The following is a 25,326-nucleotide window of genomic DNA, read 5'->3' on the forward strand; positions in this document are numbered from 1 at the left end:
CCATTTAGATAGTGAGTGACAGCAGGGACCCCCGTTAGGTAGTGAGTGACAGCAGGGACCCCCGTTAGGTAGTGAGTGACAGAGACCCCCAGTTGGGTAGTGAGTGACAGCAGGGACCCCCGTTAGGTAGTGAGTGACAGCAGGGACCCCCGTTAGGTAGTGAGTGACAGCAGGGGCCCCCAGTTAAATAGTGACAGCAGGGACCCCCGTTAGGTAGTGAGTGACAGCAGGGACCCCCAGTTAAATAGTGAGTGACAGCAGGGACCCCCGTTAGGTAGTGAGTGACAGCAGGGACCCCCGTTAGGTAGTGAGTGACAGCAGGGACCCCCAGTTAAATAGTGAGTGACAGCAGGGACCCCCGTTAGGTAGTGAGTGACAGCAGGGACCCCCAGTTAAATAGTGAGTGACAGCAGGGACCCCCATTAGGTAGTGAGTGACAGCAGGGACCCCCGTTAGGTAGTAAGTGACAGCAGGGACCCCCAGTTAAATAGTGAGTGACAGCAGGGACCCCCAGTTAAATAGTGAGTGACAGCAGGGACCCCCGTTAGGTAGTGAGTGACCGCAGGGACCCCCGTTAGGTAGTGAGTGAGTGACAGGGACCCCTGTTAGGTAGTGAGTGAGAGGGACCCCCGTTAGGTAGTGAGTGACAGGCGCGCTCCCCACCCCACCTACCTTGCCGCGTCAGACCTCAGGGTCAGCGGGCGACCCGACCAGATAGAGCGGGCGCCGGGCACAAATATGCGGAAGTGATGTCACTTCCGCATATTAGCGGTGTCCGCTAGGTCCTAGCGCCCGCTCTATCTGGTCGCCCGGCGCTGATCGAGGTCTGAATGGCAGCGGGGACAGCGGAGCGGAGAGGGGCAGAGCGGGGCAGCGGCGGCCGGGAGATCCGTGGCACCCCAGGACAGATTGGGGGCACGGGCCCACCCAAAATAGGGCTAGCGTGCCCCTGGCTTTAATACATTAGGCACTTAATTTAAAAAAATGATCTTTACTTCAAGTGAGCTTATGAAGGGAACTATTGTTTCCTTAATTTGAAGCTCACTTGAAGTGAAGATAATTTTTCGTTTTGATGTATAGAAGGTGGAAGGATTTACTGGACAGGGCCGGCCTTTGACCTGTGCGACCGGAGCGATCTCTCAGGGCACCGGCCGCCGGCTCCCAGGGGGGGGCGCCGCGCTCCTGCCGCCCTGGCCGCATATTAATTTTGTGCTGCAGCGGCTGCGGCGACTGCTTGGTCTAGTGCGTCTGTCTCCCTCCGGCTCCGCCCCCTGGTGCCGCTGGGGGTGATGGGGGCGAAGACCAGCAACTGCTGCGGCGCTGCCTCTTGGAGTCAGTGCGAGACTCCGCCCGGCGCTTGGCCCCCCTGATAGGATGGATGGAGCCAGCCAGGAGCGCTAAAGCACGCAGCACGTGTGCCGGCAGCTACCCTGCCCTGTGACTGTCCTCCTGAGTCCTGCGTGAGAGATGAGACCCGGCCATCTCCTCTCATGCTCCCCAAGTGACCACCAAAGTAAGGCTCCCTCCTATTCTATGCTTGATGGGGGGGGGGGGGGGAGGTTGCTAATCTGCTGCCTAACTAAAGGGGAAACTTGCAGCCTAATACACTATATATACACTGAGGGGGATCAGCTGTATGTATATATATATATACACACACTAAGGGGGGATCTGACTATATATACCCTAAAGGGGGGATCTGCCTACATATACAAGACTAGCAGCCTATATACACTTGGGGGGGGGGGAGTTGCCTATAATAGGCAGATCCCCCCCTCGTGTATATAGGCTGCTAGTCTTGTATATGTAGGCAGATCGATCCCCCCTTTAGTGTATTTATAGGCAGATCCCCCTTAGTGTGTAAAGGCTACTTGTTTTGTAAATGTAGGCAGATCCCCCCTTTAGTATATATAGGCAGCATATATATATACTAAAGTGGAGGATCTGCCTACATATACAAGTCTAGTAGCCAGGGCTGTGGAGTCGGAGTCGGAGCAATTTTGGGCACCCGGAGTCGGAGTCGTGGTTTTATAAACTGAGGATTTGGGAGTCGGAGTCTGGGGGGGCACCAAAATCTGGATACGCTCAGGGCGCTGTGAAACCTAAGGCCGGCCCTGCTACTGGATTTGGCACGTCAAGTGGATCCTTTAAGACAGAACACAAGAAAAAAAAATGGCCGGAAGGAAGGAAGGAAGGAAGGAGGGAGGGAGAGAGAGAGAGAGAGAAAGAAAGAAAGAGAGAAAGAAAGAAAGAAAGAAAGAAAGAAAGAAAGAAAGAAAGAAAGAAAGAAAGAAAGAAAGAAAGAAAGGTCTAGAAGTAAATAAAGAGGTGGACAAAATGCTTCCTATAATTCATCTGAAGTAAGGGAAGCAAAGCAGGAACTGGGAAGCAGAGCCTTTGGATAGTGGATTGCTGGTTGCAAGGAGGGCCAAGGGCCTCTAGAAGACTTTTCTTTACAAATTTTACACCATTCACACCACAGATTAAACATCAGGTAATAGGAAATATAACATAGAATCCCACAATACGTTATACCTAGAGTCATACAAAAAAACAAAAACCTTGTGAATAAATAGCAAACCAGTAAATGGCAAAGTAGACACATCCCACTCTGGCTATCTAATTTTTTTAAGTAAAAATTCCTAAAATGTCTTTGCTGCATAAGATTTGTAAAATGTCACCTCCCCTTTTGCAACCAACCCCCACTGGAAGCACTCAATGCATAACAATTACAATGAACTATTACAGTGACCACTGGTATAACATAGGGAAAGTAGCACCCATGTCCATAGAGGTAAGAAACTAAAAACAAATGGAGCGCACCATAGTGCATTATTCAAAGGGATGATTTATTCAGAAATTCAAAGTTATACTCACAAGTGTATGGGTAAAACTCGCATGTCAGCGGGCAGCCAGCCGCTTAGCCTCAAAAGTGGAGGATGACGCGCTGTGGCCACTGCTGCTCCCCTAGTGACCCCGCCTCCCTAGATCCCGCTGCTGCTCCCCTAGTGACCCCGCCTCCCTAGATCCCGCTGCTGTCCCCACTGTGCAGGATGGTAGGGAAGCATGGACTTACCAAAGTTTTGTGGTGGGGAAGGGGGTGCATGATTTTAGTTATTCCCAAATGGTGGTTAATGAAATTCCTAGTACTGTTCCTTGAAATGATATCCCATACATCTATCTGGGCTCTTTTCATACAGAGTTTTTGAGAGAGCCTGTATTTGCATAATAAATTTGCAGGACTATGGGGGAAGCAGTACAGATGCAGATAGTTAAAGGGAACCTGAAGCGAGGAAAATTATTTAAAATAAGCACATGACGTAACTGCAAATGAATATTACATACTTACCTCGCTGTCAGTTCCTCTCAGAAGCTCACCATTTTCTTCTTACAGTGATCCCTTCCAGTTCTGATAAGATTTTGTCAGAACTGAAATATGCCAGTGGCTGTCAGTTATATATCAGCGGCTGTCAGTTAAAACTGAATGTGCAAGGTAATGTCCATGTTTACCTATTGCTCAAGTGGGTGATATTACAGTTTAACAGTGTGCTGACCAGGAAGCTGTTTTGGGGTGATGGCCATTTTTAAAATGGAGGACGGAGAAATCCATTGATCACAGTGGACAAATGGGACACAGGAGAGGAGAAAGAGATTGAGTAGTACACTACACAGAAGGTAAGGTAAGTATGACCTCTGTATGGTTATTTTGACTTTTTATTTTCCGTTCAGGTTCTCTTTAAAGAGACACTGAAGCAAAAAAAAAAAAAAAATGATATAATGATTTGTTTGTGTAGTACAGCTAAAAAATAAAACATTAAGAGCAGAAACATAAGTCTAATATTGATTCCAGTACAGGAAGCGTTAAAGGGAAGGTTCAGGGACAATAAAAAAAAATAAAAAATCCGCTTCCACTTACCTGGGGCTAGCCCGTGGCAGGCAGGAGGTGCCCTCGGCGCTGCACCGCAGGCTCACGGTGGTCTCCGGTGGCCGACCCGACCTGGCCAGGCCGGCGGCCAGGTCGGGCTTCTTCTGCGCTCCATTATGCGTGTCACGCCGGCGCGCTGACATCATCGGACGTCCTCCGGGCTGTACTGCGCAGGCTCTTCCTGCGCAGTACAGCCTGGAGGACGTCCGATGACGTCAGCGCGCCAGCGTGACACGCATAATGGAGCGCAGAAGAAGCCCGACCTGGCCGCCGGCCTGGCCAGGTCGGGTCAGCCACCGGAGACCACTGGGAGCCTGCGGAGCGGCGCCAAGGGCACCTCCTGCCTGCCACGGGCTGGAGGAAGCCCCAGGTAAGTGGATTTGGATTTTTTTTTTCATTGTCCCTGAACCTTCCCTTTAAGAAAATAAAAATATGAGAATATTTTCTTTGCTACTAATGTTTTAGTAATTATCCGTACTACGCAACCAATTCATTATATCATCATTTTTTTTTCCCGCTTCAGTGTCTCTTTAACATACATTTGTCATGGTACCATAGGATGGCTGCTGTGATCTTGCACTGTGGTTTCTTATATGTTTTGCTGCCTACGGCTTCACTTTAAACAGAAGACAAGCCCTTTCCACACCTTCATTTAACTTATCATCATCTCATATCACCTAGAGCAAACAAATTTCATCAGGTTGTGACGTTCTTCAGAAAATGAAAATGTATATTTTGATCATTTGCTATGGTGACATCATTAGTGTTCCTTTATACTGGCGCTTGGAAATAAGTCACACAATGATTTAAAGGGTGGATCCCAACATGAAGAACAAGCTACACACATCTGACTGTTGAACTTCAGCCAAATCTTTCTTATTTTTCAGACTCGGATAGAATTTAGTCCCCAGCATTCCCACCACCTCTTATTAACCCTATAGGCGGGGCTTCTTCCCACAGCCCCCCCCCCCCCCCCCCCCCACACACACACATACCTGTTTTATTCACTTGAACACCTTAAGTTCCAGTAATGATGTCACACTCAAACTTTTGGTCTTGTGTCTTTCTCCTTCTAGTGTCAGGCAGGCACAGCAATGCAGTGAGTTGGCCTCTTTTGGTGACATCCGAGAAGCAGAGCACGAAATTTGGGTGCCCGCGGCTAATGGAAGTATTGGCTATGGCTATAAGGGACCCAAAGCAGAAGATTAGGCGCACAATCATTTTTGTTTTCAAAATTAAAACACTTCAGTTTTTGAAATGTATAATTTTACAAATCACAACGTTATAGTTTTTGAACATTTTTATCATTTTAAAAAATTACAGTTATAGTTTTTGACATTTGTTATCGTTTAAAAAAGTACAACGTTATAGTTTTTGAAATTTGTTATCGTTTTAAAAGTTACAACGTTATAGTATTTGACATTTTTATTGTTTAGTATTTATAAATTATTCATTTTTTAATGTTATAGTTTTGAAATGTCTCGCTATCAATATTATAAGGTTGGGAATTAGGGTTTTATGGTTATGAGCCAAGAAGGGGGGTTTTAGGGTTAGGCGCCAGGAAGGGGGGTTTTAGGGTTAGGCGTCAGGATGGAGGGTATTAGGGTTAGACGTCAGGAAGGGGGAGTCCTGTGTGAGAGTAGGGTTAGGTTAAGTTGTAGTAAAATATTGTTAATATATACCAATATTTTATTACAAAACAATTTACACTATTTACACTTTAAAAACGAAGAATATCGGTAGACATTTACGATAATTTTATCAACAAAAATGGGAGCCCATTTTTTCCTCTTGGCCTTATTTCATAAATGCCCGAGAAGGAGCATGACCTTCATACCACACACCCCCTCACTTTGATGCTGATTGGATGGTGAGGCTATTACAGCCAATGACCTCCCTCCACTATACAAAGGAGCACCTGTGTGGTCTCAACTGGACACAGGAATGTGGGGGTGCTTGGGATGTACCACACAAAGTTGTAAGGGAGGAGGAGCTTTGACAGCATGCACTGTCTTGCCATATGGTGGAGTTACGTAACCCAAAAAGTGAAGAACCTCACAGGTGAGTATAGGAGAGGATTTTGGTGTTGGGAGGTGCAGCGTTAGGTTAGTTAGGTATTGGACGAAATGTAAAGACTTTCTTAATTAAAAAAAAGTGATTTAGACCCTGGGGTCTGGTATAATAAGCTGCACAAAGTATATGGCCCTATTGGCTAGTATGCAACAACTAAATACAAGAAAAGGAGCCAATCTAGGTCAAAATAGGTATACCAAGTAATCAGAACTTCGCACACATGTGGTGCAAAAAATCAAGAATAAATTTTATTCAACAATCCAATAAAACATGATAAAAGCATTAAAATCTCCCAATTCAAACCAATAGTCATTGGTATCCCAAACCCATACAATAAATAAATAAATACTTTATCAAAAATTGTCCATCATTTGTAAGCGTACACAGTAGGCTGCCAGATCTAATATTGTGCAAAAAAGTGCAAAAAATAGTTCTGTGATCAAAGTTTGTCAAACACTGTCAGTATGATCCACATACATGTGCAAAAAAATGCTGAGTAAAAAAACGTGAGGGTGATATATATATAACTATATATAGAAGTGTCCACAATAACACTACAATAAAGTGACTCAGTGCCAAAAAATTACATGAAGTAAAACACTTATAGCAATTCATACATATATCACTAAACATATATAACCACACCTATGTGTGCATTGCATGCAGGGGCTGCGTGCATATGCAACTCTGCATTTTTTGCACTTTTTTGCACAATATTGGATCTGGCAGCCTGCTGTGTATGCTTACAAATGATGGACATTTTTTGATATAGTATTTATTTATTTATTGTATGGGTTTGGAATACCAATGACTATTGGTTTGAATTGGGAGATATTAATGTTTTATTGGATTGTTGAATAAAATTTATTCTTGATTTTTTGCACCACATGTGTGAGAGGTTCTGATTACTTGGTATACCTATTTTGACCTAGATTGGCTCCTTTTCTTGAATTTACTTGGAAATGTAAAGACTTTACACAACATAGTTTAACAAAAATTTGTTAAGCCGTGTTTCACGATATACGCCACCCGCGGCGATCGTTTGTTTTTGAACCACTACCATGTTGGACTGAATCACTCTCCTAGTATCTTCCCAGACTCCCCTGTATCACGTAAAAAATATTACTTCTTTCTGTTCTTTTCATTTGGTCTTGCTTTGACAATTTCAGAATATGTGTGAGGTACTGGCAGTGTTGTGCCCAGTTTCAATTACAAGCTTTGATACAGCTAAAAATCATCATATTTGTTTAGTTTGTTAACAGCTGTCAGAACATCTCTTCATTTCTTTGTTAAAATTCACAGCACTTTGGGAGCAAACTTTAGTGTATTCACTAGGGATGGGACGAATCCACAATTTCTTCGAATCCGAATTCGGATCCGAATCTAAAAAGGTTCTCGAATATCTCGAACCTTTCGAATCCCGAATCTAACGAATCCTGCACATAAGAATTGTGCGATCCATGGAATAGTTGCCCGCACTATAGGTAGCTAGGTAAAGGTGTCTTCAGTATAGCAAGCAAGGTATAGGGGACTTCACTATAGGTTGCAAGGTATAGGGACCTTCAGTATAGGTAGCAAGGTATAGGGGCCTTCAGTATAGGTTGCAGGGTATAGTGGCCTTCAGTATAGGCAGCAGAGTATAGGGGGCTTCAGTATAGGTAGCAGGGTATAGGGGCCTTCAGTATAGTCAGCAGGGTATAGTGGCCTTCATTATAGGCAGCCGGGTATAGTGGCCTTCAGTATAGTCAGCAGGGTATAGGGGTCTTCAGTATAGGCAGCAGGGTATAGTGGCCTTCAGTATAGTCAGCAGGGTATAGGGGGCTTCAGTATAGGCAGCAGGGTATAGGGGCCTTCAGCATAGGTAGCAGAGTATAGGGGGCTTCATTATAGGCAGCCGGGTATAGTGGCCTTCAGTATAGTCAGCAGGGTATAGGGGACTTCAGTATAGGCAGCAGGGTATAGGGGCCTTCAGTATAGGTAGCAGAGTATAGGGGGCTTCAGTATAGGCAGCAGGGTATAGGGGTCTTCAGTATAGGCAGCAGGGTATAGGGGCCTTCAGTATAGGTAGCAGAGTATAGGGGGCTTCAGTATAGGTAGCAGAGTATAGGGGCCTTCAGTATAGGTAGCAGAGTATAGGGGCCTTCAGTATAGTCAGCAGGGTATAGGAGTCCTCAGTATAGGCAGCCGGGTATAGTGGCCTTCAGTATAGTCAGCAGGGTATAGGGGTCTTCAGTATAGGCAGCAGGGTATAGGGGCCTTCAGTATAGGTAGCAGAGTATAGGCGGCTTCAGTATAGGCAGCAGGGTATAGGGGCCTTCAGTATAGGTAGCAGAGTATAGGGGGCTTCAGTATAGGTAGCAGAGTATAGGGGCCTTCAGTATAGGCAGCAGGGTATAGGGGCCTTCAGTATAGGTAGCAGAGTATAGGGGGCTTCAGTATAGGTAGCACAGTATAGGGGGCTTCAGTATAGGTAGCAGGGTATAGGGGCCTTCAGTATAGGTAGCAGGGTATAGGGGCCTTCAGTATAGGTAGCAAGCTATGGGGGGGCTTCAGTATAGGTAACAGGCTATGGGGGGCTTCAGTATAGGTAGCAGGCTATGGGGGTTCTTCAGTATAGGTAACAGGCTATGGGGGGCTTCAGTATAGGTAGCAGGCTATGGGGGGCTTCAGTATAGTTAGCAGGCTATGGGGGTGCTTCAGTATAGGTAACAGGCTATGGGGGGCTTCAGTATAGGTAGCAGGCTATGGGGGGCTTCAGTATAGGTAGCAGGCTATGGGGGGGCTTCAGTATGGGGGGCTTCAGTATAGGTAGCAGGCTATGGGGGGCTTCAGTATAGGTATCAGGCTATGGGGGGCTTCAGTATAGGTAGCAGGCTATGGGGGGCTTCAGTATAGGTAGCAGGCTATGGGGGGGCTTCAGTATGGGGGGCTTCAGTATAGGTAGCAGGCTATGGGGGGCTTCAGTATAGGTAGCAGGCTATGGGGGGCTTCAGTATAGGTAGCAGGCTATGGGGGGCTTCAGCATAGTTAGCAGGCTATGGGGGGCTTTAGTATAGGTAGCAGGCTATGGGGGGCTTCAGTGTGGGGGGCTTCAGTATAGTTAGCAGGCTATGGGGGCTTTAGTATAGGTAACAGGCTATGGGGGCTTCAGTATAGGTAGCAGGCTATGGGGGGCTTCAGCATAGTTAGCAGGCTATGGGGGGCTTTAGCATAGGTAGCAGGCTATGGGGGGCTTCAGTATGGGGGGCTTCAGTATAGATAGCAGGCTATGGGGGCTTTAGTATAGGTAGCAGGCTATGGGAGGCTTCAGTATAGATAGCAGGCTATGGGGGGCTTCGTATGGGGGCTTCAGTATAGATAGCAGGCTATGGGGGCTTCTTATGGGTGGCACATATCCTTCTCCCACCCCCCGCAGCCTCCTCCGCTCGTCCCCCTGCATACATAAGGAGAAGCAGCCTCTCACCTCCAGCATCAGCGTGGAGCCCGGAGTGCCAGCCTTCTCCCTTCACTTCCTAGTTCCCCCTAGTGGCCACTGGACCGGCTCTTACTGATGACGCGTAGTAAGAGCCGGTCACTAGGGGGAATGAGAAAGTCTGCAGGAGGTCTGCCGCTCCGGGCTCCACGCTGGAGGTGAGAGGCTGCTTCCTCTTATTTATGCGGCGGGCGAGCGGAGGAGGCTGCGGGGAGCGGGAGGAGGACAATTGCGAGCGGGGGAAGCGGCGGATGCGCGGTGATGCAGCGTCGGGATTCGGCGAACGGAAAATGGCGTCGGGATTCGAGTCCACGAATCTCGAATATTTCCTAATATTCGAGGGATTCGTGGATTCGCCGGATTCGTCGTCCCATCCCTAGTATTCACTAAGGAAAGAAGCTTTTCCTGCACAACGCGCACACTGATGAGGGAGTTTCTGTGCTTTCTCTGTCTACTTCCTGGTTCTCTGTATCACATGATGCACAGCAATAAGTGATGTGGCAAAGGGAGTCTCAGGGATTGTCCACTCCCATCAGAACATGGCTGTGAAGATAACAAAGGCTGGCACATCTGTGACTTCCTGCAGAATTCAACGGGGAAAAAAATAAACCAATACATTGCAAAGTGAGAAGTTGAAAAACAGAAGAGAGATCAAGAAATGATTGATATTACCCATGCCATTTGTTCATGTTGTTTGATCCACAATCAGCCTGCATGTCATCACCTTTTCTACTGGCAGGCATGGAAAAAAAAAAAAAAACAGACAGCACCAACTACCATTATCCAGTGGCGAACCTAGGGAATTTGATACCTGGTGGTGCTGATTATTTACAGAGTGAGGGTAGACGGGCTGGAGCGCCGAGCGTGTCACTGCAAATTTGGGGGGATTTTAGGGGAAAAGGAGTCATCAGGATGATGAGCTAACTGTTATGGAACTCTGTACTCTATACAGTGCTGCAGAAGATGTCAGTGCTATATAAGTACACAATAATAATATGGTATGACATTAGACTATGACTATGGTAAGATTAGATTGTGAACTCCTCTGAGGACAGTCAGAAAAGGGGGACATACGAAAGAGGGGGGTGCATAGAAGGAGGGGGGGGGATAAAGAAGTAGAGGCACAAGATAGAGAGCCTGGTGGAAGAGGAGAAATGGCAGGAAGACCTCTCACCAGAACTGCAGACATCACCAGTGCTGTTTGGCAGAGACATGCTGTTAAAAGAAGCTACTAAAATCTGAAAAGAGGAAAGGGTCATAGGGGAAGACAACAGTATGGGAGGGGGAGCTGGGAAAAGAGTCAGCACCTGCATCACTGGCTTCTGCAACAGCAGACTGTGCCGCATTCTTGATTAATTACTCTGATCAGGATAAATATTCAATAGTCCAGGGCACTCTGGTATTACAGCAGCCAGTGCACATGGCTACTAATGGCTGCTATTTTCCAGAATGTTGTCCAAACTATAAAAAAAAGGTCCCAGGTGGAAGAACACAGTGGCTGAGCATCACAGCAGCACCCCTAGCCATGGCTACACCCGGTGCTGTGAGCACCTGCAGCCTTATGGTAGGTACACCACTGCAATTATCTATAACCACACAACCTAAAAAATTACAATGCAATAGGCTGAAATGTTGTTTTTTATAGATATACATATGCAGATACTAATTGCTTAGCAGTTGGAAACAGCTGTTATTTCCCACAATGCAACAAGGTTCACAGACAGGAAACAGGAAATTGTCAAGACCTAGGTCCCGACATCATACTGTGGGAGGAGTATCTAGACAATATCAGCCATACAGACCCTCCCCCTAATGATCTATTCAAGAAAAGGTAAAGATGTATCATGGGAAAGCAGGTATCAGCTGCTGATGCGGTCAAAATTCAATCCTTGGTTACAGTTCCTTTCTAAATTCCGTTACTTGTACTAGAGACATCAGTAACAGATCAAAGTTAATACATAAAAAGTTGAATTGTTATTGTGATGTGATTTGCCAGCTTAAAACAAAGGTGAAGAGCGGGTTTGGAGTATTTACTTCATAGAGGCACATGCAGGCTGCCTCTGTATATTCATAAATAATTAAATGGCTGATTATCGTGTGAACTAGCTATTCACACAGTAACCAGCCTTTGATGAAGAGGCCCTTTAAATTCAAAGCTCTGTTGGTTTTGTCAGAGGTCAGTGTCCATATCACATTTTGATAGGTTTAAAGTTTTGGTCTCACAGAAATGGTGGTGATCGACTGGCAGAAGATGGGTGAATAGATAAGCATCGTCTGATGAGTGCTGCTGTGTAAATTTTAAGATGGAACTTTAACCAATAATTGAACTTCATCCCATTCAGTAGCTGATACCTCCTTTCCCATGAGAAATATTTACCTTTTCTCAAATAGATCATCAGGGGTGTCAGTGTGCCTGATTATGGTGAAACCCCTCCCACAGTGTGATGTCATAACCATGGTCCTGACAGTTTGCTAATGCTATCTGTGAACCTTTATGCATTGTTGGAAATAACGGCTTTTTACAACTGCCAAGCAAGCAATATCTCCCTCTGTGCAGAGAACTCTCAGTAACAAGCATTCTGTACAGATCACCTGGCAGAACTAAAGATGTCATCACCATTGATACATTTCAGAATGTAAATCAGGGAAGGGAAAGATTTTACTATGGGCAAACACTGACTAAGGCTCGGTTCACATTAGCGTTCCCTGTGAGGATCCGCCTGATCGGATCCGGACCGTATACTGTACAAACGGAACGTACGTTCCGCATAGCAATGCAAAGGCTATGCGGACGTTCACATACGTACGTTCCGTACAGTACGGACTGGATCTGGACTCCGGACACTTTTCCAACATGCGCTATTTTTTGGGTCCGGATCTCCGGCCCACGCACCCGGACCGGAGCCTGACTGCACCATCCGGAACACAGAAACCAATGGGGAACAGAAGGCACAGAACACACTGCCTACAAACACCTGACGTTCTACCCCACTTCCTATGCGTATCCAAGCGGCCATTTCGGATGGGGACACATGGGCCAAGCATGTCTGGAGTGGAGCAGCAGTAACAGACGTGCTGGAGCTGTTTTGGCAGAATGTCCGAGGTGGAGGTGAGGCCTACAGCGGAGGAACCTGATTCTACAGGTGCACCAGGTGCACCTTCTGCTGAACCCAACATTTTTTTCTTTAAATTTCACTATTTTTTGCCCACGGATCCGGATGGCAGCCTGATGCATGCCTGATGCAAACAGACCGGATCCGGATCAGGTCCTGATCCGATCAGGATCCGGTCCGTTTGCATGGCAAAACGTAAGTGTGAACGGGGCCTAAATGATCTATAAATCAATATTGTAAACAATTTCAAGTGAGAGGTGTGCCAAAGTTTCCCCTGACTAATTAGCCAGTCTGGAGGCGTGCCTCAAGTATGTTGATGATTTTTAGAGCACTGACAGTTCTGTTGCTCAAAGTAAATTTCAATGACAAATGGCATCATTTCATAATGGTAACTCTTAGGTGCCCACACACTGTACAATAAAAACGTTGGATTTTCCCGTTTATTTGACTAAAACCATCAAACTGAATAAAAGTAGAAAAAAAATATCTTTTTTTTTCTTGAGCATTTTTTTATATCCCATTTTTTTCAATAAAAATCTGATCGGACATGTTGGAAAAATCTTTATATTCGATCTAATGAGATAATCGAACCAAATTTTCTGATTAAATTTTTTTTTTTACCATGTATGGGCACCATTACAGAAACAAGACCCGCACAGAAAGGTGCAACGTAAAATTACACATTATTGGGCTTGATTCACTAAACCATGATAACTGATATCATCACGGTCCTGCTAGCGTTTTGCGCTACGTTTTTCGAGCGTCATCGCGAATTTGCATGCGAAAAATCGCCACATTTTTGCTCGAAAATTTGCATTTGCGTGCAAAAATAAAACGCTAGCGCAACCGTGATATCAGTTATCCCGGTTTAGTGAATCAGGCCCATTAAGTATAAGTATGACAGACTGCTATGCAATGTAAATTGAATACAAAAAGGTGAGAGGGGGAGGGAAAACTTTGACAGCTGAAATGACAAGTGTGGTGGGGTACCACTTAGGCAATCACTGTAAATCCCAGCCAGGTCAACATCTGCAAGGAGTTTGTATGTTCTCCCTGTGTCTGTGTGGGTTTCCTCCGGGCACTCCGGTTTCCTCCCACATCCCAAAAACATATAGATACGTTAATTGGCTTCCCCCTTAAAATTGGCCCTAGACTATGCTACATGCATTACATGATATATACATAGACATATGACTATCCTAGGGACTAGATTGTGAGCCCCTCTGAGGGACAGTTAGTGACAAGACAATATACTCTGTACAGCGCTGCGTAATATGGCAGCGCTATATAAATACTTAAATAAATAAATACAAACAAAATAAATAAATGCAGGTGGGGAGATAAGACCCGTTCCCAGTTAAAGAGGAACTGTAGTGAAAATAATGTAATTAATAAAATTGCTTATTGTTTACAATATTAATTTATAGATCATTTAATCAGTGTTTGACCATTGTCAAATCTTTCCACTCCCTGATTTACATTCTGAACTGGGGGTGACATATTTAGTTCTGGCAGGTGATCTGTACAGAATGTTTATTTGATGAGAGTTCTACGCACAGAGGGAGATACTGCGTGCTTGGCAGTTGAAAAAAGCCACACACAGTCAGTATTCCTCTACCAATAAAGTTAGGCCATGAGTGAAATTCTGCCAGACAGGAACACAGATAGCAATAAAAACCCCAGAAAGGTTTGTGAAATGAAGTTGCCAGGAAAGTAGAATATTGTTAACATTTACCAATATTCTACTATTTTACAGTGGTAATTTTCATTAGTAAAATATAGTAAAATTATGCCGCTATTTTACTACAGCTAAACCTAACCCTACTCTCACACAGAACTCTCCCCCCTCCAATGCCTCACCCTAACCACAGTCTCTGACACCTAACCCTAAGACCCTTCTTTCCTGATGCCTAACCTTAACCTCCTCCAGAGCAAACCCCCTTTCTGACGCCTAACCTCAAAGGCCCCCCCACACACACACACACACACACACAAAATCCCCTCCCTGACTCCTGACCTTAAAGGCCCTCCCCCACCACACACACAAACCCCACTTCCTGATGCCTAACCTTAAAGGCCCCCCCACACAAACCCCCATCCCTGACTCCTAACCTTAAAGGCCCTCCCCTCCACACACAAACCCCCTTCCTGACGCCTAACCTTAAAGGCCCTCCCACACAAAACCCCCTCCCTGACTCCTAACCCTAAAGGCCCTCCCCCCCACACAAACCACCTAACGCCTAACCTTAACCGCCCCCCCCACGCAACCCCCCATACTGATGCCTAACCTTAACCCCTCCCCCAGCGCAAACCCCCTTCCCGACACGTAATCTTAAAGGGTCCGCTACGCAAACCCCCTTGCTGGTGCCTAACCTTAACCGCATGCCCCCGCTGCAAATCTGCTGTTGCAAAAAGATAAAATATTGTAGGCGCCGCAGAATTTTGGGTCCCGCAAATTTCCACACGTAAATGATATTCCTGTTTCCTCTATGCCTGTCTGTGTTATACAAAAACCATAATAAAATGATTTGCTGGATTTGGTCCTTAAAGGACCACTGTTGCGAAAATCTTAAAATGTAAAATATGTGAAAACACATATAAATAAGAAGTACGTTTCTTGCAAGGTAAAATGAGCCATAAATTAGTTTTCTCCTATGTTGCTGTGACTTACAGCAAGTAGTAGAAATCTGACAGAACCGATAGGTTTTGGACTAGCCCATCTCCTCATGGGGATTCTCAGGGTTTTCTTTACTTTCAAAAGCACTTAGTGAATGGCAGTTGCTCCTCCCAACTGCCAAAAAAAAAAGTGTGCAGCGAGCAGGAAGGCTGGTCTGCATCTTTGTGTAAATCTTCTTCAAGGTATGTCTTTATAAAGAATAAAGGACATGCTGAAAATTCTCTATGGAGAGATGGACTAGCCCAAAATCTGTCAGATTTATACTACTTACTCTAAGTGACAATAACATAGGAGAAAAGTAATTTATGGCTCATTTTACTCTGGAATAAACATGCTTCTTACCTGTATGTGTTTGCATATATTTTAAAGAGACACTGAAGCAAAAAAAATGTATGATATAATGATTTGTATGTGTACTGTAGGCCCCATACACACGCTCAACAGCGATCTTATGCAGCACAATTATCAAACAACTTTTGTTGTGAGACAACCAAAAAAAGTTGCTTGCAATTGTTCACATAACTGATAAGACTGATAAGATGTCAATCCAACAGTTGGATTGTCGTCTTATCAGTCTTATCAGTTGTTTGAACAATAGCAAGCAACTTTGTTTTGGTTGTTTCAACTTGTTTCACAACAAAAGTTGTTTGATAATCGTGCTGCATAAAAGACCACTGTTGAGCGTGTGTATGGGGGGGCTTAAGAAATAAAACATTGGAGCAGAGACATAAGTCTAATATTGTTTTCAGCACAGGAAGAGTTAAAGAGACACTGAAGCGAAAAAAAATATGATATAGTGAATTGGTTGTGTACTATGAATAATTACTAGAAGATTAGCAGCAAAGAAAATATTCTCATACTTTTATTTTCAGGTATATAGTGTTTTTTCTAACATAGCAGCATTCTATATGTGCAGATTACACAACACTCAGCATTCAAAATGAGTCTTTCAGAGCAGTCTGTGAAGTAATGACCTCTCCTCTAGCAGAGAAAAAGTAAAAAAATTCAGGAACAGTGGAGATAATAAAAGTCAGATAACAGCCCTCTCCACGACTAAAACTTAGTCGGAGAGTTAATGGCTTGTTTGCATAGAGATAACAACTGGAGTTTCTTAACTCTTCCTGTACTGGAAACAATTAGACTGATGTATCTGATCTTAATGTTTTATTTCTTATCTGTACTACACATACAAATCATAATATCATAATTTTTTTTTTCGCTTCAGTGTCTCTTTAAGAAACTCCAGTTGTTATCTGTGCAAAAGAGCCATTGAGCTCCACGACTTTCAAAGTCACAGAGAGCTCTGTCTTCTGCAGCTTATTATCTCAACTGTCCGTGACTATTTTCTTTTTCTCTCCAAAGGACAGTTCAAAAGTTCACTGGCCTGCTCTGTAAAATCATTTAGAATGCTGAGTAGTGTGTATACTGCAAATATTAGAGAACGATGCAATGATTGCATCATTCTCTAATATTTGTAGTTTACAATGTTATAAAAAAAACTATATAACTGGAAATAAAAATATAAGAATATTTTCTTTGTTACTAATGTTCTAGTAATTATCCGTACTACACAATTAATTCCTTATATCATAATTTTTATTTTATTTTTTTGCTTCAGTGTCTCTTTAAATTTTAAGCTTTTCAAGACAGTGGTCCTTAAATTACACAATGGATCATACAGAAACAACATTCAGTTTAATGAAATGCTTTACTAAAACAGTTCAGCAGAAAATGTAAAAAAATAAATATATAAAAAAGTAGAAAGGATGAGGAATGATTATCAGGCCTGCACGTGGCATTGAGCGTCCAGACATAAAAATCTATCAAGCTGGGGGTTAAGGTTACACGTATAAGAGAGGCAGAAACCTTCAAACACCCCATAAAAGGTAAAGTGTCTCGTTTCTTGTAAAACGCAGAGGAATCGTAGATCTTATTTCTTTAACTATTATCAGCACGTTTGTATATGTTCTAAAGAAAACAAGGACAGATGCCAGCCAGGGGGGATTAATGGCCGAGAATAATCTATAATCTTTCTCTTTTTGGCCTGGAGAGGCTGGGACGATAAATTACGGCAGGAGAGTGCACTTCTGCCCCAGCCATTCTCTTACCAAACAATCACACTGCTTATTCAAACGGCTACACTCAAGTAGCCACCCAGATAGGTAACAGAAAAAAAGAGAGCTTAGCCAAGGAAAATATTACCGGTTGTACGATGCTGAACTCGATCTCATAAGCATGATTTCATAATCTTCTAAAGACGTCTAATGTTTTAGTAAAATATTGTGACTTAATGATAATAAATTGAGGCCAGGGCCGACACTTCCATAGAGATAAAGCGAGCCATCGCCCAAGGGCTTCTACAGGACCCCTAAGGTGTCTCCTCCCCCCTCCAGCTACGATGACCCATGGGTATGGGGCTAATTTGCCTCCTGTGTGCTGCTGCCTCCTGTGTCCTGCCTGGATTAGGTAACACCCCGCTGTGTGTAGCATAGAGTGTGGTGCTGCCTCCTGTGCCCTGCCTGGATTAGGTAAGACTCAGCTGTGTGTAGCATAGAGTGTGGTGCTGCCTCCTGTGTCCTGCCTGGATTAGGTAACACTCTGCTGTGTGTAGTATAGAGTGCGGTGCTCCCTCCTGTGTCCTGCCTGGATTAGGTAATACTCTGCTGTGTGTAGCATAGAGTGCAGTGCTGCCTCCTTTGTCCTGCCTGCATTAGGTAAGACTCCGCTGTGTGTAGCATAGAGTGCGGTGCTCCCTCCTGTGTCCTGCCTGGATTAGGTAAGGCTCCGCTGTGTGTAGCATAGAGTGTAGTGCTGCCTCCTGTGTTCTGCCCGGATTAGGTAACACTCCGCTGTGTGTAGCATAGAGTGTGGTGCTGCCTCCTGTGTCCTGCCTGGATTAGGTAAGACTCCGCTGTGTGTAGCATAGAGTGTGGTGCTGCCTCCTGTGTCCTGCCTGGATTTGGTAAGACTCCGCTGTGTGTAGCATAGAGTGCGGTGCTGCCTCCTGTGTCCTGCCTGGATTAGGTAAGGCTCCGCTGTGTGTAGCATAGAGTGTAGTGCTGCCTCCTGTGTTCTGCCCGGATTAGGTAAGGCTCCGCTGTGTGTAGCATAGAGTGTGGTGCTGCCTCCTGTGTCCTGCCTGGATTAGGTAAGGCTCCGCTGTGTGTAGCATAGAGTGTAGTGCTGCCTCCTGTGTTCTGCCCGGATTAGGTAACACTCCGCTGTGTGTAGCATAGAGTGTGGTGCTGCCTCCTGTGTCCTGCCTGGATTAGGTAAGACTCCGCTGTGTGTAGCATAGAGTGTGGTGCTGCCTCCTGTGTCCTGCCTGGATTAGGTAAGGCTCCGCTGTGTGTAGCATAGAGTGTAGTGCTGCCTCCTGTGTTCTGCCCGGATTAGGTAACACTCCGCTGTGTGTAGCATAGAGTGTGGTGCTGCCTCCTGTGTCCTGCCTGGATTAGGTAAGACTCCGCTGTGTGTAGCATAGAGTGTGGTGCTGCCTCCTGTGTCCTGCCTGGATTTGGTAAGACTCCGCTGTGTGTAGCATAGAGTGCGGTGCTGCCTCCTGTGTCCTGCCTGGATTAGGTAAGGCTCCGCTGTGTAGCATAGAGTGTGGTGCTGCCTCCTGTGTCCTGCCTGGATTAGGTAAGACTCCGCTGTGTGTAGCATAGAGTGTGGTGCTGCCTCCTGTGTCCTGCCTGGATTAGGTGAGACTCCGCTGTGTGTAGCATAGAGTGCGGTGCTGCCTCCTGTGTCCTGCCTGGATTAGGTAAAACTCCGCTGTGTGTAGCAGAGTGCAGTGCTGCCTCCTGTGTCCTGCCTGGATTAGGTAAGACTCCGCTGTGTGTAGCATAGAGTGTGGTGCTGCCTCCTGTGTCCTGCCTGGATTAGGTAAGGCTCCGCTGTGTGTAGCATAGAGTGTAGTGCTGCCTCCTGTGTTCTGCCCGGATTAGGTAACACTCCGCTGTGTGTAGCATAGAGTGTGGTGCTGCCTCCTGTGTCCTGCCTGGATTAGGTAAGACTCCGCTGTGTGTAGCATAGAGTGTGGTGCTGCCTCCTGTGTCCTGCCTGGATTAGGTAAGGCTCCGCTGTGTGTAGCATAGAGTGTAGTGCTGCCTCCTGTGTTCTGCCCGGATTAGGTAACACTCCGCTGTGTGTAGCATAGAGTGTGGTGCTGCCTCCTGTGTCCTGCCTGGATTAGGTAAGGCTCCGCTGTGTGTAGCATAGAGTGCACTGATGCCTCCTGTGTCCTGCCCGGATTAGGTAACACTCCGTTGTGTGTAGCATAGAGTGTGGTGCTGCCTCCTGTGTCCTGCCTAGATTAGGTAAGACTCCGCTGTGTGTAGCATAGAGTGTGGTGCTGCCTCCTGTGTCCTGCCTATATTAGGTAAGGCTCCACTGTGTGTAGCATAGAGTGTGGTGCTGCCTCCTGTGTCCTGCCTGGATTAGGTAAGGCTCCGCTGTGTAGCATAGAGTGTGGTGCTGCCTCCTGTGTCCTGCCTGGATTAGGTAAGACTCCGCTGTGTGTAGCATAGAGTGTGGTGCTGCCTCCTGTGTCCTGCCTGGATTAGGTGAGACTCCGCTGTGTGTAGCATAGAGTGCGGTGCTGCCTCCTGTGTCCTGCCTGGATTAGGTAAAACTCCGCTGTGTGTAGCAGAGTGCAGTGCTGCCTCCTGTGTCCTGCCTGGATTAGGTAAGACTCCGCTGTGTGTAGCATAGAGTGTGGTGCTGCCTCTTGTCCTGCCTGGATTAGGTAAGACTCCGCTGTGTGTAGCATAGAGGGTGGGGCTGCCTCCTGTGTCCTGCCTGGATTAGGTAAGGCTCCGCTGTGTGTAGCATAGAGAGCGGTGCTGCCTCCTGTGTCCTGCCTGGATTAGGTAAGGCTCCGCTGTGTGTAGCAGAGTGCAGTGCTGCCTCCTGTGTCCTGCCTGGATTAGGTAAGGCTCCGCTGTGTGTAGCATAGAGTGTAGTGCTGCCTCCTGTGTTCTGCCCGGATTAGGTAACACTCCGCTGTGTGTAGCATAGAGTGTGGTGCTGCTTCCTGTGTCCTGCCTGGATTAGGTAAGGCTCCGCTGTGTGTAGCATAGAGTGCACTGATGCCTCCTGTGTCCTGCCCGGATTAGGTAACACTCCGTTGTGTGTAGCATAGAGTGTGGTGCTGCCTCCTGTGTCCTGCCTAGATTAGGTAAGACTCCGCTGTGTGTAGCATAGAGTGTGGTGCTGCCTCCTGTGTCCTGCCTATATTAGGTAAGGCTCCACTGTGTGTAGCATAGAGTGTGGTGCTGCCTCCTGTGTCCTGCCTGGATTAGGTAAGGCTCCGCTGTGTAGCATAGAGTGTGGTGCTGCCTCCTGTGTCCTGCCTGGATTAGGTAAGACTCCGCTGTGTGTAGCATAGAGTGTGGTGCTGCCTCCTGTGTCCTGCCTGGATTAGGTGAGACTCCGCTGTGTGTAGCATAGAGTGCGGTGCTGCCTCCTGTGTCCTGCCTGGATTAGGTAAAACTCCGCTGTGTGTAGCAGAGTGCAGTGCTGCCTCCTGTGTCCTGCCTGGATTAGGTAAGACTCCGCTGTGTGTAGCATAGAGTGTGGTGCTGCCTCTTGTCCTGCCTGGATTAGGTAAGACTCCGCTGTGTGTAGCATAGAGGGTGGGGCTGCCTCCTGTGTCCTGCCTGGATTAGGTAAGGCTCCGCTGTGTGTAGCATAGAGAGCGGTGCTGCCTCCTGTGTCCTGCCTGGATTAGGTAAGGCTCCGCTGTGTGTAGCAGAGTGCAGTGCTGCCTCCTGTGTCCTGCCTGGATTAGGTAAGGCTCCGCTGTGTGTAGCATAGAGTGTAGTGCTGCCTCCTGTGTTCTGCCCGGATTAGGTAACACTCCGCTGTGTGTAGCATAGAGTGTGGTGCTGCTTCCTGTGTCCTGCCTGGATTAGGTAAGGCTCCGCTGTGTGTAGCATAGAGTGCACTGATGCCTCCTGTGTCCTGCCCGGATTAGGTAACACTCCGTTGTGTGTAGCATAGAGTGTGGTGCTGCCTCCTGTGTCCTGCCTAGATTAGGTAAGACTCCGCTGTGTGTAGCATAGAGTGTGGTGCTGCCTCCTGTGTCCTGCCTATATTAGGTAAGGCTCCACTGTGTGTAGCATAGAGTGTGGTGCTGCCTCCTGTGTCCTGCCTGGATTAGGTAAGGCTCCGCTGTGTAGCATAGAGTGTGGTGCTGCCTCCTGTGTCCTGCCTGGATTAGGTAAGACTCCGCTGTGTGTAGCATAGAGTGTGGTGCTGCCTCCTGTGTCCTGCCTGGATTAGGTGAGACTCCGCTGTGTGTAGCATAGAGTGCGGTGCTGCCTCCTGTGTCCTGCCTGGATTAGGTAAAACTCTGCTGTGTGTAGCAGAGTGCAGTGCTGCCTCCTGTGTCCTGCCTGGATTAGGTAAGACTCCGCTGTGTGTAGCATAGAGTGTGGTGCTGCCTCTTGTCCTGCCTGGATTAGGTAAGACTCCGCTGTGTGTAGCATAGAGGGTGGGGCTGCCTCCTGTGTCCTGCCTGGATTAGGTAAGGCTCCGCTGTGTGTAGCATAGAGAGCGGTGCTGCCTCCTGTGTCCTGCCTGGATTAGGTAAGGCTCCGCTGTGTGTAGCAGAGTGCAGTGCTGCCTCCTGTGTCCTGCCTGGATTAGGTAAGGCTCCGCTGTGTGTAGCAGAGTGCAGTGCTGCCTCCTGTGTCCTGCCTGGATTAGGTAAGACTCCGCCTTTGTGTACACTCTGCATTTGCGGGGGAAAGGAGGAGGGGAATAATAGGGATCCCAACAATGTTTTTGACGGGTCATAAGATGGACACGTGATGATGTTGTGTTGTATTGTTGGTGTAGGATGGGGCCCGGCAGCCTGCTTTGGTGCTCTGGGGGTAGATTTGCGATACTACTGCAATACAGCTGCATTGCTACCATACAATGAGGCAAACAGTCCAATGAAAATATTCCTCACTTCCTGGTGAAACGTGCACGACACACAATTACTTGTGTGTCCTCAAGACAGGACTCACCAAATAAATAGTGATAGCCTCATAGGACTATAACTACTTTTCCGCCATGTTGCAGTGTTTTTGTGTGACGCGCAACGGACCAAGGGATGAAGGGAAGTGTGAAAGGGCTCTTAAAGTGGGAGTGATGACACTAACAACAATAAAAGACAAAAGAAAAAAGGAAAACCCACACTTAGGGTCTCCCAGCTACTCAAACTGCTGGGATAAGTCTCAGGATTCTTCTGTGGCTCCATCTGGGAGCTGATATGTCCCTAATAAATGTTTACAGAGAATGCAGGCACATACCTCCCAACTTTTTGAGATCAGAAAGAGGGACACTTAAGCCACACCCCTGATTACGCCTCTGATACACCCCAGTCACGCATTTTATAATGATTTCTTAAGAAAAATATGTTGTTTTATAATTCACTAGTAAAAATGCCCGCCTGTTAAAAAACGGGCGCTAAGCCACGGCCGTTAGCCCATATCGTGCACAGATGCGTCCCGATTGCCCATCCACCATTGCTGTCCCGATGGCCCATCCACCATTGCTGTCCCGATGGCCCTTCTACCATTGCTGTCCAAAGTATATGCAAATGGGGACATGTTGCTTGCTTGGCAGTTGGAAAAGGCTGTTATTTCCCACAATGCAATGAGGTTCTCAGACAGCAAACTGTCAAGTCTGGAAGGAGAGACACACACACACAGGGACAGGAGGATGCAGAGACACTTGCAAATTATTATATAATTCATACCACACTGTTCCTTTCTATCCTGGTTCATTTTCCTTCATATTAACTTTTGAAAATAAAAAATATAAATTTAAATGATGGGAATAAAGTTTAGAGTCAAACACATTTTCTGTAGAAAATGCCTTTATTTACATAAATCTGTATTTGGATCCTAAAAGAGGGACAAATGAGATTGAAACAGTGACAGAGGCATTTAATTCACAAAGAGGGACTGTCCTTTCAAAGGAGGGACAGTTGGGAGCTATGCAGGAAGATAACTGTTACAGTACTTATTTATCCCAGGCGTCCGCAGGCATGTGGCTCATCTGTGCGCAACCTAACTTTAATGCACAGTGAAGTTGTAGGTGTGTGTGAACATGGCAGCATGCATGCACAAGCGCAGTAGTGTGTATGTGCACCATTTGGCCACTGCTACTTCTGGACAGCTAGAAGGAGCTAGTATTGCTGGAGCAAGTTATAGTTCATTGATTCCCTGTTTTTGACATAAGTATCTTAGTGAGTTTGTATTTAATCAGTCCTCCTGTTCAGAGGCGTATCTAGGCAATATAGCGCCCATGGCAAACACTGAGATTGCGCACCCCCCACCCACCAAGTAGTCACATGCCTCCAGATAATTTATCAAGTAGTCACTGCCCCAACTAAAAATGTAATTAGTAGTTTTTATTAAGTAGTTACACACCTCCAGATACAATATGTAGCCAATATGTAATTCAGTAGCCAGGTGCCTCACAATAAGCATTACATTCAGGGGCATCAAAATCAAATAATTAGGTAGCCTAGCAAAGTACGGCAGGGGTTAGATTGTAAGCTCCTCTTGCACAGCCAGCCCGATCCCCCCCCCCAAATTACAAGGCTAGCAAGAGGCCCTGTAGTGATATATAGCAGAATGCAGTAAATAGGCCCTGTAGTAATATATAGCACAATGCAGTAAAGAGGCCCTGTAGTAACATATAGCATAATCCAGTAAATAGGCCCTGTAGTAATATATAGCACAATGCAGTAAAGAGGCCCTGTAGTAACATATAGCATAATCCAGTAAATAGGCCCTGTAGTAATATATAGCACAATGCAGTAAAGAGGCCCTGTAGTAACATATAGCATAATCCAGTAAATAGGCCCTGTAGTAACATATAGCAGAATGCAGTAAAGAGGCCCTGTAGTGACATAAAGCAGAATGCAGTAATTAGACTCTGTAGTGACATATAGCAGAATGCTGAGAAGAGGCCTTACAGTGACATATAGAAGAATGCAGTGAAGAGGCCCTGTAGTGACATATAGCAGAATGCAGTGAAGAGGCCCAGTAGTGACATATAGCAGAATGCAGTAAAGAGGTCCTGTAGTGACATATAGCAGAATGCAGTGAAGAGGCCCTGTAGTGACATATAGCAGAATGCAGTGAAGAGGCCCTGTAGTGACATATAGCAGAATGCAGCGAAGAGGCCCAGTAGTGACATATAGCAGAATGCAGTGAAGAGGCCCAGTAGTGACATATAGCAGAATGTAGTAATGAGGTCCTGTAGTGACATATAGCAGAATGAAGTAAAGAGGCCCTGTAGTGACATATAGCAGAATGCAGTAATGAGGTCCTGTAGTGACATATAGCAGAATGCAGTAAAGAGGCCCTGTAGTGACATATAGCAGAATGCAGTAAAGAGGCCCTGTAGTGACATATAGCAGAATGCAGTAAATAGGCCCTGTAGTGACATATAGCAGAATGCAGTAAAGAGGCCATGTAGTGAGTGACATATAGCAGAATGCAGTGAAGAGGCCCAGTAGTGACATATAGCAGAATGCAGTAAAGAGGCCATGTAGTGACATAAAGCAGAATGCAGTAAAGAGGCCCTGTAGTGACATATAGCAGAATGCAGTAAAGAGGCCCTGTAGTGACATATAGCAGAATGCAGTAAAGAGGCCCTGTAGTGACATAAAGCAGAATGCAGTAAAGGGGCCCTGTGGTGACATATAGCAGAATGCAGTAAAGAGGCCCTGTAGTGACATAAAGCAGAGTGCAGTAAAGAGGCCCTGTAGTGACATATAGCAGAATGCAGTAAAGAGGCCCTGTAGTGATATATAGCAGAATGCAGTAAAGAGGCCATGTAGTGAGTGACATATAGCAGAATGCAGTGAAGAGGCCCAGTAGTGACATACAGCAGAATGCAGTGAAGAGGCCCAGTAGTGACATATAGCAGAATGCAGTGAAGAGGCCCAGTAGTGACATATAGCAGAATGCAGTAATGAGGTCCTGTAGTGACATATAGCAGAATGCAGTAATGAGGTCCTGTAGTGACATATAGCAGAATGCAGTGAAGAGGCCAT

General features: G+C 46.1%; 1 long non-coding RNA gene across 2 annotated transcripts in view; it reads right to left on the reverse strand.

The window, feature by feature from the left end:
- The window catches only part of LOC137531994 (uncharacterized), a 58,165-nt gene that overhangs the window by 14,077 nt on the left and 18,762 nt on the right, over positions 1-25,326 (reverse strand). For both annotated transcript variants that reach the window (XR_011023833.1, XR_011023832.1), the window contains exon 3: positions 4,921-5,106. This is a non-coding gene — a long non-coding RNA (uncharacterized lncRNA). The remainder of the gene's footprint in view (positions 1-4,920; positions 5,107-25,326) is intronic.

Source organism: Hyperolius riggenbachi, chromosome 9 (assembly GCF_040937935.1).
Source record: "Hyperolius riggenbachi isolate aHypRig1 chromosome 9, aHypRig1.pri, whole genome shotgun sequence".
Taxonomy (NCBI): domain Eukaryota; kingdom Metazoa; phylum Chordata; class Amphibia; order Anura; family Hyperoliidae; genus Hyperolius; species Hyperolius riggenbachi.